Source organism: Berghia stephanieae, chromosome 8 (assembly GCF_034508935.2).
Source record: "Berghia stephanieae isolate SIO BIC M18660-M18661 chromosome 8, UCSD_Bste_1.3, whole genome shotgun sequence".
Lineage (NCBI taxonomy): Eukaryota > Metazoa > Mollusca > Gastropoda > Nudibranchia > Aeolidiidae > Berghia > Berghia stephanieae.
This window is the reverse complement of record NC_088367.1, coordinates 40,800,038-40,818,532: the sequence shown is the minus strand read 5'-3', so window position 1 is coordinate 40,818,532 and position 18,495 is coordinate 40,800,038. Positions and strand designations below refer to the sequence as shown.

General features: G+C 35.5%; 1 long non-coding RNA gene across 1 annotated transcript; it reads right to left on the bottom strand.

Moving 5' to 3' along the window:
- Nucleotides 1-8,207: 8,207 nt before the first annotated feature.
- On the bottom strand, nucleotides 8,208-18,135 carry LOC144977852 (uncharacterized). Its single transcript, XR_013646414.1, has 4 exons — nucleotides 18,041-18,135; nucleotides 14,947-15,016; nucleotides 11,499-11,772; nucleotides 8,208-8,480 (listed from the first exon to the last, which is right to left on the bottom strand). It is a non-coding gene; the product is annotated as an uncharacterized LOC144977852 (long non-coding RNA).
- Nucleotides 18,136-18,495: the final 360 nt, after the last annotated feature.

The following is an 18,495-nucleotide window of genomic DNA, read 5'->3' as shown; positions in this document are numbered from 1 at the left end:
ACTACTACTACTACTACTACTACTACTACTACTACTACTACTACTACTACTACTACTACTACTACTACTACTACTAGCGCACGCCATAAATGTGTGGTCGTGATTCATCGTCATGATCAATCAGCACGGCTAATGCAAACACTTTTCTTTTTGTTTTTGTTTTTTGCGCGTGCAACGCATTTTGGGTAATTTCAGACCAGTTAAAAGGAAGGAAATTGAATAAGAAAGATATTTGTTTTTCTAAGATTTACTATTAAAAGCACATGAGAAAAAGTGAAATGAGATGGTTCAATTGGGGAACATGTGAAGATTCCAAAAGGACACTATCATCTAAAAGTCTCACCAAAACACATGCGTTGGACCCCAAAAGGAATACACTCAAATGCGTACATGTACAGTTCATAATATAGAACAAAAATATTTGATAACATAACATACAGAAATAAATATCATCTCCCAAAATTATAATAATAAATTCGACTGTTTCCCTCCCAACCAGGGAATCTGCATTAGTCAGGACAAAACTAAATAATCTCATTCCAATACAAAGACGGAAAGCAAGTTGAAAATCATATATAGAGGGATGAAAGAAACATTGCATGTAACCTCCTGCCCACCTCAGGAAGTCAAAGGAGGAGGTCAGTAATGCAAACAGTAAACGGGACTAAACGATAGATTCATCAGTAAACCGATAGATGGAGCTTGCCGTTATCTGGACCGTTGGAGCGCTTTGTGATGCCAATATAAAGTATATTAACCATACATTCCAGACGCAGTATAAACAATCAATGCTTTCTCAAAAACAAATTTATTTAGGCCACAATGCACTTTAGAAAATGTCCCTCTGGTGCAGTTATCCAATCTTTGAAACAAATCATTAGCCATGCATTAAAAGCACAGCATAAACAATCAATAATTTCTCAAAAACAATATTATTTAGGTCGCAATGCACTTTTATAAATGTCCTTCTGCTGTGGTTATCTAGTCCATGGTTCTATCTTGTTTATGATCCTAAATCATGAGCCATGCATTACAAGCGCAGTGTAAACAATCAAAACTTTCTCAAAAACAAATTTATTTAGGCCACAATGCACTTTAGAAAATGTCCCTCTGTTGCAGTTCCAATCCTTGATTCTATCTTGTTTATGAAACAAATCATTAGCCATGCATTCCAAGCACAGTATAAACAATCAATAATTTCTCAAAACAATATTATTTAGATCGCAATGCACTTTTAAAAAAGGTCCTTCTGCTGTGGTTATCTAGTCCATGGTTCTATCTTGTTTATTATCCTAAATCATTAGCCATGCATCCCAGACACAGTGTAAACAACCACAACTTTCCCAACGAATTTATTTAGGCCACAATGTACTTTAGAAGTGTTTCTACAGCTGTTGTTCTTTAGTCCATGGTGATATATAGAGAGAGAAAAAAACAACACACACACACACACACACACACAGAGAGAGAGAGAGAGAGAGAGAGAGAGAGAGAGAGAGAGAGAGAGAGAGAGAGAGAGAGAGAGAGGAGAGAGAGAGAGAGAGAGAGGGGGGGGAGAGAGAAAGAGAGACTCTGCCCGCAAACCGATAACTCAAAGCCCCCAAACTTTAAGAATGGACAGAGGACACATTTAGTATGATTCAGAGCAAAAACCATTGTCTTCACTGCTATCTTCAATGTAATTAATTATTTAAAGGAAAAAGAAATAAGAAGAGAACAGAAAAAGTGATGGTTGTACCGTTGTGCTGATTATGATTGATGTTTTGTTACTGGTGATAGTAATTATGATGGAGTGGCGGTTAAGATAGTAATAAGAGTCATTATGATGATTTCTTCAAAAATCAATAGACTATAATACCCCACCTCTATTTATTTAATGTTTTCAAATAATATCTAACTTTAATCAGATAATGACCATTTTCTCTCTAAATTTACTTCAGGTAAAAAATGTTATTGGTTCTTCGATTGTTTACGGGCGTTATCTTAAACATTTTTTTCGTCGTAAGTAAACAGCACATTTAGAATATTTTGCTCTCTGTCTATTTTATTGATTTATGTTGTGAAACCGTCTTCACATGGATAAGTAGTCCCACCCCACCCCCCTCACCTTAACCACGTCACCTGGAAGTGTAGCACCAAATACTTACCGTTTATGGCACGCTTCTCCAAAACGTATTCAAGTAGGCACCTCCCTATTACTACTACTACTACTACTACTACTACTACTACTACTACTACTACTACTACTACTACTACTACTACTACTACTACTACTACTACTACCACTACTACTACAACAACAACAACTACTACTACTACTACTGATACTACAACTACTACTACTACTACTACTACTACTATTAGTACTACTACTAATACCACTGCTACTACTACTACTACTACTACTACCACTACTACTACTGCTTCTGCTACTACTACTACTACTACTACTACTACTACTACTACTCCTACTACTACTAGTACTACTACTACTACTACGACTACTACTACTACTATTACTAATACTATCAGTACTACTGCTAATACCACTGCTGCTACTACTGCTACTACTACTACTACTAATACTACTGCTACTACTACTACTACTACTACTACTACTACTACTACTACTGCTGCTACTACTACTGAATCCGTTAAGAAGTGATATTCAAACAAATTTACATTATTCTAGGGCGTGCGGTTTTTATTGTAACACTACTACTACTACTACTACTACAACCACATCACCATCCCTACCACCACTACTACAACAACCACCATATCACCGTCCCCACCACTACTGCTACAACCACCACCACCCCTACCACCACTATTACAACTACTACCACATCACCATTCATCATGCCACCACAACTACAATCACCATTACATCATCATCTCTACCACCACCATCACATCACCATACCTTCAACTACTATTACAACCACCACAACGTCACCCCCCCCCCCCCCCCCACCACCACCAATACTACTGCAATCAGTGTTGCAAGCCGTAAGCATCCTTCAAACAAATTTAGCAAATCTCCCTCTCTCTCTCTCTCTCTCCCTCTTCACACAAACACACACATGCACATGCACGCACACACACACACACATACACACACACACACAAATAAAAAAATTCGCTCACTGGATTAATTTTCATGTTCACCTTCGTGTACTTGCAAATAATAGCTAATCACAAATATTTCGCCTCAAACTTTCGCCTCGTTAGTTTTTCAAGTTCATGTTGCTCTACTTATCACTAGATGCACTTTTAGCACTCTCCCTCTCTCTCTCTCTCACACACACACACACACACACACTACAACCACAAGCACCACATTTTCATCACAACCACTACTACTACATTCACCACCACCACCACATCATCACTACCACTACTACTTCAACCACCACCACCACATCATCAATACTACTACAATCACCACCACTACATCATCACTACTACTACTACTACTACTACTACTACTACTACTCACACCACATCATCATTACTACTACAACCACTGCCACTACTACAACTACAACCACTACCACCACCACCACCACATCATCACCACTCGTCATCATCATCACTACTACTACTACAACTACTACTACTACTGCTACTGCTACTACTACTACTACTACTACTACTACTACTAAAATAACCACCAACACCACATCTTCCTCACTACCACCATTACTACAATCACTACCATTAAGTGATTTACTTCATTTGAAATAAGGAAACTGAGGTTGTATTTGGCAATGTGTTTATATATCATACTCGTCTAGTTCTAATAGGTTATCTATTTAGATCTATACAATATTTAAACACAATACCAAATACCATCCCAATTCCCTTTTGTGTGTGCGGAATTCCTCTTTCGGCATTGAAATTCCTCCGATTGGTGTCTGAAATTCATGTGAGTCAAATTGAAAATTGGTGTCTCTGTAAATTTTACTATTCTCGTCAAATTTTCAAGGCCGTATCTAAGGGATTTGTCTGTGCGTGAAAACGGTGTCTCACTTCAAAGTCGACTATCTCAAAACTTGGTTTTTACACTCTCCCTACTTCAAACGGTCATATCTCGGCAATGAGTAATCAACATTTTATCAATTTGGTATCCAATTTTAAAGCATAAAATAAGCTATGATTGGGTACCAAAAACCCAAAATTGAAGAATCCAACTTAATACCGTTTCGAGGCGGATGGTCACATATTGATATCTTAGAATTATAAAAACATCGTACATTTCACATAAAATCAACAGAAATGTCTAAAATTTGAACATTTATGACCCTCTACTAGCCATTGAAAAAAAAAATTCTCCCCATTCTATTGCATATTTTCCATTTTTCACTCGATTTTTAGGACTTTGCTTTTTTAAATTGTTCTAAAAATATTAGTAAAGAGAGTAAAGACACGGAGAAAGAGAGGAAAAATATGAAAAAGAGTAGAAAAAAATGAGAGAGAGAGAGAGAGAGAGAGAGAGAGAGAGAGAGAGAGAGAGAGAGAGAGAGAGAGAGAGAGAGAGAGAGAGAGAGAGAGAGAGAGAGAGAGAGAGAGAGAGAGAGAGAGAATAAACAATACTATATTATCCCTACAAGTAACGAGCGTATTGAAACATGTCAGGATGAACAATTGTATGATATATAATGAAATTTATTTTCCTACATTTTACTGACATGTTCAAACAAAGTATGTCTGAATAAACATTGTTTTTATATATTATGGAATGTTTTTCTCTTTGTTCTTGTCAGGCCAATGGATGATCACGCGATGAACCTACGTAATATCGCCATGCTTTTAAAACGGGGCTTCTCATTCGATGTGATATTCTTTGGCTTTTATCGAGTTACAACTAACTGTTGTTTGCATTCTTGTTGTGCTAGTGAGCATTGTGAAAATCTATTAAAATGAATCCCAAGTCTGTCCTCAGTAAGTGTTAACAATATTGCGTTTTTAAATTCACAAACTTATAATCGTATGTTTATTTTATCATTAAAATCCCGTACTCTGGAAAGACACGTATTCACAAATTTGACCAGAAAATTTCTTAAAAAGTCATTCGATTTAAATTACACTGATCATGGCAAAAATCTCGAACCTGGAACGTCTTGAAGTTTTCAGCAAAGTCCCAGGTTTGAGATCTTTAGTCAAGATGGGGGTTATTTAATTCCATCAATATTTGAAGGCCGAGATTTCTGATCAAATTTTAATGAGGCTTTTTTCCAGCGTAGATTTTATCTATTTCTACGTAACACGGAATTTAATGAATTATTCTTACCATTGCCATTTCCTTCATTTGAGCGTTTTTCAAAGGTTCACAATATAATAATATAAAAATGTTGTTTTCATTGTCTTAAAAGCTAATGGTCCGTATATTAAAAGATCTTTTTGTGCAGAGAATAATTTTTGAGTTTAATCTCTACGATTCACTTCAATTAATCGGCTACGTATAAAAGTGCTCGTGTCACACTACTATTACAACAACAACAACAACAACAACAACAACAACTACTACTACTACTACTACTACTACCAGAGATTTTTCATCAAAACAATATGGCCGACTGGCTTCCTGTATGTGGCTCCAATAGAGTAACAGGTGCTCGCCCGTCAAGGGGACACAAAGTGCACCTGCGCTCTCTACTGCTTATATAAAATACTTCGTTTTTTGTATTAAAATAGTGTTAATTAAGGGTATAGCTAATATTAATCCTTTAAAAAATTACAATTAATATCAAAATGATTTTGAAAATATACAAAAAGCCTTACATTTGATATTTGAGAGGTAAAAATTGCCAATAATTTGTTTTAAAGGTGTATACGGTATGGGTTTCTTTCATGCAATAACTAAGCATTTTAAAGAGATTGTAAGTAGACATACTTATCAGAAAAGATCCATTTAAAAGAGTAACTTAACACACACATACACACACAGACACACACATATATGACTCGGATGTCAAATAAGAGTGGCGGAAATCTGTCACAGTGATAGGTGCAATAGCTCATTATCTGGTCATTTAAGTACTGAGAAAATATAACCAGTGTTAGAATAACAGTTATAGAAGACAACTAGGTCTTCAATTGGATGGTTGAACAATACAATTTTATTGTGTGGTGCAGGAGTTATTGCCCTTGATTTAGTCACTCATATTACAGCCCATAGTCGGTGCATTATTAATCTCTTGTACAAGTGTTTCGTGATATTTCAGACTAATATTTACTGTTGAATGACGTATTAGGGCAGTTGACAAAAACAGTTTAACAATTTAAGCCAAATACAACTATTGGCAGGAGTTATGCCCCTTGGGAGGAGAAAAATATGCGCTGTTTAGCATTTTAGCCTACTATTTTAAAAACTTGTAAAAATTTTAGGCAAGTACAAGAACAAAAGTTCTTGGAATATTTAAGACCTATAATATACATGGTAACACGTGGCCATTGTGGGTATTTTAAGTTATGTCCCCCTAGTTTTAAAACAAATGCAGGCATCTGAAAAATACCGTTCAAAACAAATTATCTAACAAAAATAAAAAACGCGACGAGAACAAAGTTATTGGGAAGGGCTTGCTTTGTAAAAAACAAAGACAAGAAACCAATCCATCAATAATTTGCAGTTATGTCCCTTTTTGTAAGAAATATGCCCTGAAATGATCCCGTATAAAAACGGGGTTTTTTAAATCAACAATTGGACACATGTCACAGAACGAAAGTTGTTGGGAAGGGCTTGTTCTTTGAAATAATAGGCATCAAGAAACATTTTCATCAATATTTTGCTTGTACATCCCCTTTATTAAAGTAATAGACCCGGGAAATTAACACCTAACAGCAATTTCTTATCAGTTATCGGAAAGGTTTGTTTGTTTTTAAGCATTTTACGGCGCTTGCAACACATTTAGGTCATATCAGCGCCAGTAAAAAGGGAGAATATGGGATAGAAAAAAGTTCTAGAATTACAATTAAAGCACCAAGAAAAGGTAAGACAAAGGGAAATGGTACAAATAGGGAATTGGTGAAAATTCCAAGAGCATACCATAAATGTGCTTAGTTTGAGATCACCTAAAAGTCTCATCCAGACACTATCACAGGTCCACTAAGAGAAATACATTCAAATGCTTACATTATAAATTCAAAACAACAAATATATTAAGACATAACAGGGAGATGATTTACAATGAAAAAAAATATCATCTCCCCAGTTTCCCTCTCAGCCAGGGCCAGGACAAAACCAAGTAATCTCATTCCAAGACAGAGACAGAAAGCAAGTTGGAAAACAGATAAAGGGGGATAGATGACTAAGTATATACCTCCCAGCCCACTATGGGAGGTCAGAAACCCCATCCATTTGTCGGAAAGGGTTTGCTCTTTGAATTAGTAAGATAAAAAAACCCATTCAATTAATATTCCGCAGTTATGTCCTTTTTATTGAAAGAAATAGACCTGAACTTTGTTTTTGTTTTTATGTTAATAAGGGTTTAACGGCGCTTGAGACACATTAAGGTCATATCGGCGCCAGTAAAAAGGAAGAAAATGCGATAGTAAAGCGTGACAGAATTACAATTAAATCACCCAAGAAAAGGTAAGACAACGGGGAATTTGGTTCAAATAGGAAACAGATATAGATTCCAAGAGCACATTATCAAAGTACCTAGTTGGAGATCACCTAAATGTCTAATCTTGACGTTAAGCATAGGTCCCCATTATGAGGAACACACTCAAATGTTTACAAATCATATATTACTATAACATGTGAACAAAACATAATACAGTGCATAACATAGAGATGATTTATGAAGAAAAAAATGTCATCTCCCAAAACTAAATATACATTTGACTGTTTCCCTCTTAGCCAGGGTACCCGGTCCAGGACAACATCACGTAATCTCATTCCAAAACAAAGACAGAAAGCAACTTGGAAAATAGATATAGGGGGATAGAAGACACAGTAATTACCTTCCTACCCACTACGGGAGGTCAGGAACCCCACCCAGCCCCTGAACTTTTGCAATTAAAAATAGAACTGCTTATCATCTAGACACATGTAGAGCAAAGGTTATGGAGAATAATTTGAGGAATTTTGCTACATTTCTTACTAAAACAAATAAGCTCCTAAAAGAACAACGATCTTTTTCATTATAAAAAAAGATTAAAATAAAGAAATGGAATGTGAAGGAAGAAAAAGTCACCATTTCAGTGCATGTTTATTGCAATTGAAAATAAATGACACAAAAATTAACAACAAATATAAACCCGTAAATTCACTCTCTTTAACTACTTTATCAAGGAGGAGTTGTAAATTTTCCTTTGAGTCAAAAGAAAAAAAAATAGACAGTATGTGACTCTAATGGTTCTGTCCCACAATGCACACCCAGGCAGCCTTCTGATCCACAACTGGCTTCCTCGTTTTCATTTTTGAGGGCTTCGGCTACTTACACAATGCTGCTCCATCTTTTTCGTTTGTCCTGAAAAAAAAAATCAGGAATAATAAATCTTAAGATTTAACACACTAATCAAACATAGACTAAACATTGCATATGCTACCTCCAATATCATTCATATCACTTTTTTTTTAAAACATGGAAAAGGCAGTATGCTGGAAATCCTATAGAGAGGGATTTTAATCCGCATGTCAGTGACCAACATTGAACAAAATCAACAATCAACCAGACAGATTCACAAGAAAAAATATATTTTAAATAACTGTGTATCCCCCATAGAATTAAACGAATGAGAATACGTACGAAGCCTAAAAAGTGTCCACCAATGAAAGCATTCAGCGCCATTTTGTTGTTGGCTAAGAATGTAGTAATTACCATTCATTCGGTATCTATGTCAACATAACGACACAAGAAAAACAACAAACAATATCAAAATCCACAATAAAATGTTTCAGAACTGTTGCGTATATTTATGGCACAACGAAGCTGTCAAAAAATGAAGTTAGAGAATGTGTGTAATCATGTATTATAATAACCTGTAATGTGTTTTCCAACCACCACACCATCTACTACACTACAACCACCACCACAATATCATCACTAACACTACTACTACAACCACCAGCCCCACATCATTATCACTACCACTACTACTACACCACCACCAGCACATCATCATCACTACCACTACTACAATCACCACAACCACATCGTCATCACTACCACTACTACTGCAACCACCACCACCATATCATCATCATTACCACTACTACCACAACCACCACCATCACTACTACTACAACCACCACCACATCACTACCTCAACTACTACAACCACCACCACAATAGCATCACTACCACTACTACTTCAACCACCACAACCACATCGTCATCACGACCACTACTACTACAACCACCACCATATCATTACCATTACCACTACTACTACAACCACCACTACCACCATATCATTACCATTACCACTACTACTGCAACCACCACTACCACCATATCATCACCATTACAACTACTACTACAACCACCACCACCACATCATCATCACTATCACTACTACTACAACTACAACCACCACCACATTATCATCACTACCACTACTACTACTGCAACCACCACCACCATATCATCATCATTGAAATATTTTTTTTTTAATTGAGCTTTATATAGTGCAATATCTACTAAATGTGCTCAAAGCGCTTTACAAGGGGTCCCTGGTCAACATTTAACATGTAGTACGGGACATGACGCCTGTTAGGCGATATTACAATTTTTCGGACAAAGACAACTCTGTTAACGGCCAGGTACTCATTTTACACCTGAGTACGGTGAGAGAATGTGAGTAAAGAGCCTTTTCCAAGGACTCAACTATGCGCCGAGCGCGAGGCTCGAACCCAGGACCTTCCGATCCGGAAGCGAGTGTCATACTACTAGACCACATAGCCGCATCATTACCACTACTACTACAAACACCACCACCACATCATCATCACGACCACTACTACTACAACCACCACCACCACCATATCATTACCATTACCACTACTACTACAACCACCACCACATCATCATCACTACCACTACTACTACAACTACAATCATCACCACCACCACATCATCATCACTATTACTACTACAACTACAACCACCACCAACACCACATCACCTCACTAACACTCAGTACTACAATCACTACCATTAGGTTTTGGAGCTTTACTTCATTTGAAATAAGGAAACTTCGGAATTGTATTTGGCATTGTGTTTATATATCATAATATAATTCTAATCAGTTATCTATTTAGAACTAGATACTATACAATGTGTATGCCAAATACCACCCCAATTCCCCTTTCTTGTGTGCGGGAATTCCTCTTTCGGCATTGAAATTGAGTGTGAGAGAGTCATCACTACACACATAAACAACAGAAACAATTTAAAAACAAGACTATGACACGCAACCACTCACACACGAGGCTATACTATTTATCCTTTTCTCTATATAGAATAGGACAAGACAAACAATAGCTTGACTCTCGCTACACTTCGCATTGATGTTTGTCGTCTCACGAGTTCAACTCTCGGTCGACCTGTCAATATTCCTTTTTGCCTCGGACGTAATCATTAATAGAATGTTGTGTGGTTTTGACCGTGAAGAAAACCTTAAGAAGTGACATTTATATCATTTTAGAGAGATCGTTTTGAATAATTTTGAGTTAAACGAGCGAGCAGCAACTTGTTTTCATGAACGGCCGATCAGCGCTTGTTTACTATAGTAACGCGATTCCCAGCCAACATCAAAATGGCGGATATTTTTCTCATCGAGGCCGCTGGTTGGTTAGCCAATAAGAGCACCGTACGGTTTCCATTGGGTAAATTCCTTGGTATCCCCACAACCTTGCTGTTACAGTTCACTCTGCTTAATCGCACACTCCGCTTATACGCTACACATTCCCGAAAAACATATTTTTTTTCTATATAAACCCGCTTAATCTATACATCTTGATTTGAGAAAAATATCTAAAAACTACAATTAAAATAGGTAATGAAAATGCGTTTCACATATAACCATTTCGGCACATTAATATCATATCACACTGTCCCTCTTACCCCGACTAAGTCAGACGCGTTAACTCACATCAAAGGATTATCTGACACAACAGGCTTAATTGACTCAGAAATAAAAAAAATAAAAAAATAAAAGAAACAAACAAACAAGAAAAAAAAACCGCCTAATCAGTCTAATATATTGAATATGAGGGTCCCAAGCCCGTAGAAACCTCAGATGGGAAGTCATACACGAATGGTACATGAAAGCTAGTGATTAGATACTAATTTTAGCCTCTCCGCTTAATCGTACACTCCGCTTACTTGCCATAAAAACCTGAACTCTCGCGGGTGTGCGATTAAGCGGAGTCGACTTTAAGCAAGAGTAAACATATTCGCATATACCAAACTCATGTCCAAGAGTCGTCAGTGAGGCTGAAAATGATTTTTAAAAGTCATTAAAGAAACTGATAGACCACAAACCTGCGGTTTCGATGACATTCAGCTGTCTTCAATTTCCTCTCAAGGACCTGCTCTTCGTTGAGGGATAGCATGCGCCTTTTAACACGCTCCCTCTGCTTGGCCTTGTATTCTTCCCAACGCTGAGAGTCTTCTCTGAGCCTTGCCCTGCATTCGGCTTGAAGCTGGGAGTATGTCTTGGCAGGCTTCTTTTTTTTGGTTTGAAATCCAATTTAGCATGGCGCAAAGACATCGATCATGTGCTTACGGGCACAGGGGAGTCTGGTTCTTTGTGTTCCTAGTGATGTGAAGTAAAAAAGGTGAAAAAATTCAGTATCAACTTTGCCAATATCCATGATAAGAATGCATTGGTAAGGTTGAAAGAAAAAAACAACAAACTTGGTTTTAATTATAGTAAATTTTAAACTTTTGTAAAGCAATTTCCAGTTTTGACAAAAGGCGCCACAGAAATAAAATTATCATATTATTATTCAAAATAAAACCAAAACAAACTATCTGGGCGTTTTTCAAATTTTATCCAATGAGGAGGGAGAATTTTTTTTCTTCTGAGTCTCAATCAAATTGGATCAAATCCTGTGACCACTTAAGTTGATTCCTCCTCAATCATTTCCTATAATATTGGAGCTTAAATCTTCTCCTTGCTTCATATGCTGGTAGGTTAAAGTTCGAATCCTTTGACATTGACTCACTCCTGTAACGCTAATTCAAAACTGCGTAGTTTGCATTTTAAAATTATGATGCAGACAGTTTTCTCCTATGGCCTTCTTCAGCATATAATCATTCTCTACAAATGGTTTAATGACGGATATGTGCCTATTGTTTTTAGTTTTTAAAGAGATTTGTTGCAAAATCCTGAAAATTTTGGCAAATTAAATATTTTAATTTCTCATAATTTTTTAATGAGATAATTCTTAATATACATTAGAGGCTATTTGAGAGAGAAAAGTAAAGACATAAATTGAGTAAATTGTAAAAACAAGATTGGACTGTCCAAATAGACATAAATCGCATTTTTGTAGGTCGTCACAGGAATGAGTTGACCGTTACAGGAGTGAGTCACATCATTACAGGATTGAGTTACTAAATAAAGACGGTCTATAACGGCACACATATTATTTGAGTTGTATTCTCTGCTCATAAGAATCACAAAAGTGAAATGTAAAGGTTCCCCAATGTATCTAAATCGATAATAAAGAAGACATAATTTTTTTAAAGTTTTCAGTTGATCGTCAAAATTGTAATTTGAATGGCCTCGGAGCCTTTGCTCTGAGTACAGAAAAGGTTTTCTCACACAAACGAGAGTCACCACTAACTCTTTTGTTGCAGTAATCGTTGTAAATATCAAAAGTCACCGATTAATTTGTTGATTATGAATAAAAGTCTACTGTATTTTTTACAGTTAAAAGAGGTGATTATTACGCCACGGGAAGACTTTTAATAGGCACTTAAATTGTGTATCATTATGGAACGCTATGAATAACAAAGGCTGACAAAGTTCTTATTTATTTGTCTAATGATGTCACAAGGCATTTTTATTGTCAGAACTCAACCAGAATAGAAACAAATATGAGCAAGATAAATCTATAACCATGAATATATGGAGTAACACTGACCCCAAACGAATCAGGATTTCCAACTAGATTTTATGAATCTCTCTCTACCTCTGCCCCCCCCCCCCCCTCTCTCTCTCACACACACACACACTCTCTCTCTTTCTTTCTTTATCGCTCTCTCTCTCTTTCTCTCTCTCTCCCACTCTGTCTCTCCTGCTCTTTCTATGATATTATATCCATTTTTCTCCCCCACCTCTCTCTCTCTCTTTCTTTATCGCTCTCACTCTTTCTCTTTGTCTTACTCTCTCTCTCTTTCTCTCACTCTCTCTCCTCCTCTTTCATTCTTTATCGCTCTCACTCTTTCTCTCTCTGTCTGTCACTCTCTCTTATGTATATATATATATATATATATATATATATATATATATATATTATATATATATATATATTTGATATTCTACTGCTTTCCTCTTTATACGCACTCAATATTCCTTAAAACCATTTTTTATCAATCGACCAAAGCAAAACAAAAGTATTTTGCTACGTCAACTGCAACTGCAACAGCTTATTCAACAAAATTAACTTTTACTTATTAAAATAGAATAAAAGGCACAACATGATTGGGTTGCCATAACCTAGATTTAATACTTCAATAGCCGGTTAAAGTTTAAGATTGAGCAGGTGTTTAATTGATCATTTTTTCTGGTCTTATTTACATAAATTGTATCTCCTCCTCCATGCCTTCTTTTGTATCCGGTGGGTTATGCACGAAGATAAAGATGAGTTAACAACAGAACCAACTCTATAACTTGTTGAGATATCTTCTCTTCCCACTTAAATGTTTACTCTATATTGCAAAGGGTTTAAAAATAAAATATTTAAAAAGTAGGAAAGAAACTAAAGACGTAATTTACTTTCAAACATTTAAAGTCTCCATCTCATCTCACTCCTGTAACAGTGGACTCACTCCTGTAACACAGCGCGCCGTTACAGGAGTGATCGTTACAGGAATGAAAATCTGAAGATTATATGTTACTTGACACTACAGGAATTGTAATAAATCAATTAATTTGACTTAGCAAGCACTAAAATTTACTGATCAAAGGATGATTAAAAGGATTTTGAAAATTCTTAAAATTTGAATGAGAAAAAGTCCGTTACAGGAGTGAGGGTCATGGTAAATACTCATCATTTTGATATAAGTTCAAGCTGGTAGATGAAAAATAGGTGGCTGCACGTTCTTGATTTGCTTTCAGTATGTGAGGAGAGGAATGTCTTGATGTATTTATGTTGCCAGTTGAATGAATATGATGTTTTATGGAAGAAAAACTAGGCGAAATTGATTGTCGTTACAGGAGTGAGTCAAATGTCACCGACAAAAATTAATTCCCAAAACTGACACCCAAATAACCTTTTTTATAGATTAGAACTTAATAGATATGAATATATATGGTGTTTCTTTAAAATGAAGAAGGAATAGGAGGAAAATTAATATTGCTGTTTGATTCAACAAAACTTTAAAAAATATATTTTTGTCAACCGACAGGCCATTTTGAGCAGGTGTGGAGTATATAAATAACTGTAGTTTATTCATTTATGGACCAAATTTCTCAATTTTTGGCATATGCTTTTCTAACTATATTATTTAATCACATGCCTTATTGCAATAAAAATATATCAAAGAATCTGAAAGCGAAATATTTAATATACTGGGACAAGCATTCGGCAAAAAAAAAAATGAAAAACGCCCATCTGAGCAAAAACCATTAAATCAGAACAATTGAAGCTACAAAGCAAATTTAATGGTGGGCCATATTTTGCTAAGAAATCTTGAGAAAAAATATCATGGAAGTTATAGTTTATGGGCTGCATAACTAAATACTAAACAATGATCTTACCATTATTAGCGATGAATGTTTTTTTCCAAACATTTTGAAAATCCTTGGATTGGCACTGTAGCCGTTAGTTCTGGATGGAGGCGTTGGAGAACAGAGAATGTTAGAAAAATAAATTAAAAAGTGCACTACATAGCACAATTGTAACAAAGAATTTTTCGCACTAAAAGTTATTGAAGTGACATGTGACCCAAAACCAAATATCGCAAAAGACAATATCTGAACAGCACTATACAAGTAAATATATCAGAAAAATGTGAAGCTACAGGAAGATTCAATCCACCTCAACAATTGAACTAAATCAAACATTTTAAATATGTATGTAATAATAAAACATCTATACAACTTATCAAAGGACAACAACAGATGGGTTGTCAGATACAGCCTTAGTGTCAGAGAAAATATCTTGTTATAACAATAGGGCCAAAAACAATGGACTTTGCAACTAGAATTGCATCATTTATAAATAATAGGATGAAAAAGCAACACAATTATCATCCTGCAGTTGAGATTAAAATTAATTTAAGTTAACAAATAGTCACAAGGCCTCATAGAGAAAGTAGACAGAACCAAAATGGCTGTCCACAACATCCCACATGACTAAGTGTTGATATTTTGTCACTAAGATCTCAGAAACACACACAAAAAGACCTACTCAAAAATTCAACTAAACCAAACACTAATGAAGTTTTGAAACATTTTAAATATGTTATGTAGTAGTAGTAATAAAACATCTACACAACGTATCAAAGGACAACAACAGATGGGTAGTCAGATGCAGCCTAAGTGACAGAGAAAATATCTTTTTATAACAATAGGGCCAAAAAGCAATGGACTTTGCAACTAGAATTACATCAATTATAAATAAAAGGATGAAAAAGCCACACAATTATCACCCTACAGGTATGAATAAAATTAAGTTTTTAGAAATTGATCACAAGACCTCATAGACAAAGTGGACAGAATGGCGGTCCACAACATCCCACATGACTATAAGTGTTGATATTTTGCTACTACAAAGATCAAGAAACAATAAGGTTCTTGTCCATTATAAAAATGAAACGCTTCTTCAGCATTATAACTGAATTAATGTAAATAATGTTCATGTCATGTTATGTTTGTATGCAATGAACTGTATTATAAATCAGCCAGCAAAGGACAACCAAAAACGGTTGTCACACGAAGTCTCAGTTAGATTGCGATATCTTGTTCTACAAAAAAAAAAAGAAAAGCTCAACGGATGTTTCTACTAGACAGTCGTCAAATAATAAAAAATTTTAAAAAACTACCACTGGCGTTCTGTCAATGTGGTTAAAACTTATAAGCTTACAAAGAATCCCTGATGCCTCATGAACAAATTGAGACAAGCCAAAATAAATTGTCTTACAGCATCCCATGACTAAGTTAGATCAATTATCTACTATATTTTTTACTTCATAGAGCAACTCATAAATCTAAACATCCTTTCTTAAAAAATATAGCATTGTGGAGAACATTGTGCTTATTTGAGTCAATAAAAAAATTGATACGGCGCACAACTCTACTGAAAGATTTGAAAATTAGAAATGTATTTTTTACAGATAGATAAACAGATAACCTGATTTCCTTTTATAATTTACAGTCAGTTTGAAAGTTCGTTGAGTCAAACAGATATCATAAAATGTGTACCAACGACGACACTTGACTCCAAAAATCAACTAATTTTGACACTGTAAAAAGTTGTCAATTTGCGTCATCTATTTATGACATCAAGTATTATTATTACTTCCGTTGCGTTGTTGATTTAGCGGTAATCAGTGTTGTTATGTATGTTCTAATTGCGTGTATGTTTGTGTGTGTGTGTGCGTGTGTGTATTTGTGTGTGTGTGTGTGTGTGTGTTGTGTGTGGTGTATACATGTGTGTGTGGGTGTTGGCACTTTTCAGCTAATCGTGGCGTTCATAGTGATATTATTCACTTGATCACATGAAGGTATTTCAGTCGCCATTTTGATTCTTTTTTTTACTATTAAGGTTAGCTCGAGATCGAAGATATTTCTTTTTCTATTAAGGTTAGTCATAAGTCTTAGTAAAGGTGCTAGGATGTTTGTTTTTCCATAAGTTAAGTAAAGGGGAGACATTCCGAAAGCTCCTACATCCCCAGTATTCTTTAAATTTGTATTTTCACCGTTGATATTTTGTCAGGCATTTATTTTTTCAATTTGTCATTATATCTAGAAGTATTTTAAAAACTCTAGAACAAACCTTGATAGATTTGTGAAAGTTTAAAATTTCTTAATTTGACCATTGTTTTGATTTTCAGCCGCCATTGATTTGTTAAATATTGAAAGGTAGTGCAAAGCAGTCCGAGAGTTGTTTTTTTTCTATTAGGGTTAGCTCGAGAGGTTAGTCATAAGTCTTATTAAAAGGTGCTAGGAAGTTTGTTTTTCCATAAGTTAAGTAAAAGGGATACATTCCGAAAGCTCCTACATCCCCAGTATTCTTTAAATTTGTATTTTCACCTTTGATCTTTTGTCAGGCGTTTATTTATTCAATTTGTCATGATTTTTTCTATTAGGGTTAGCTCGAGATCGGATGATTTTTTTCCCTATTAGTATTAGGCTTAGTCATAAGTAGTATTAAAGTGCTAGGGTGTTTGTTTTTCCTATTGGGGTACATTAAAGGTACTAGGTTTAATTTTTTCTTGGGGTTAGTTGAGGGAATATATTATTAAATATATTATTGGGCCACACAGAAAAATCAACCGAAGATATACCAATTACACAGACAACGTTGTTTACCAATCTGCCCTCATTAAATGATGGTGAGTACAGTATCGAATGAAAATAGTTCTTTCCCCGCGAAATTGCGGGCTTGTTACTAGTGTATTAAACATATCATATCTCCAAGCCATTAAGAAAATTGACAAAGAAATAAAGAAATAATTTTACTTAAATTTAACTCGCCGACACTTGTCCACGTTGTGACAGAAGCGGCCATTCCCATGAACAACGAAAGTGGTTGTCATGGATGGATTGTGAGATCCAAGTTACATTTTAATGCAATGCATTTTAAAATAATTAAGACCAAACAATCACATTTTGAATCTTTAAATCTCACCTGAGCAAGTATTTCTTTAGCACAAAAATCAATCGCTGTGTCTGGCGAGAGATTCGTGTCAAAAGACGACATTTCATGAGAATGACCGACTCAGGATTGCCACAGGGTTGCCAGATTATTTTTCAACAAAATGCCAGGGGAAGACTCAAAAAATGCCAAAACACTCAAAAAAATGCCAAAGTCTGTTGACTCCCACCCCCACTAAGAAAACTACTCACTTTTGATAGACAATTTACTATCCTATCCTGGTGGCTTGCGTGTTTTCTTTTTTTTTTTTTTTGAATTATACTAAATTTCCTGTTGGGGTAATTTTTTTACCTACTGACTACTAAGTGGAGTGCTAAACCACTACACCACGGTTGGATTTTAAGAATGAAAAAGAAATACATTAACATGACGCGTTTAGAAATAATTAAGGAAAGGTGTCATTTGAAGTATAATATACAAGAAAAGAA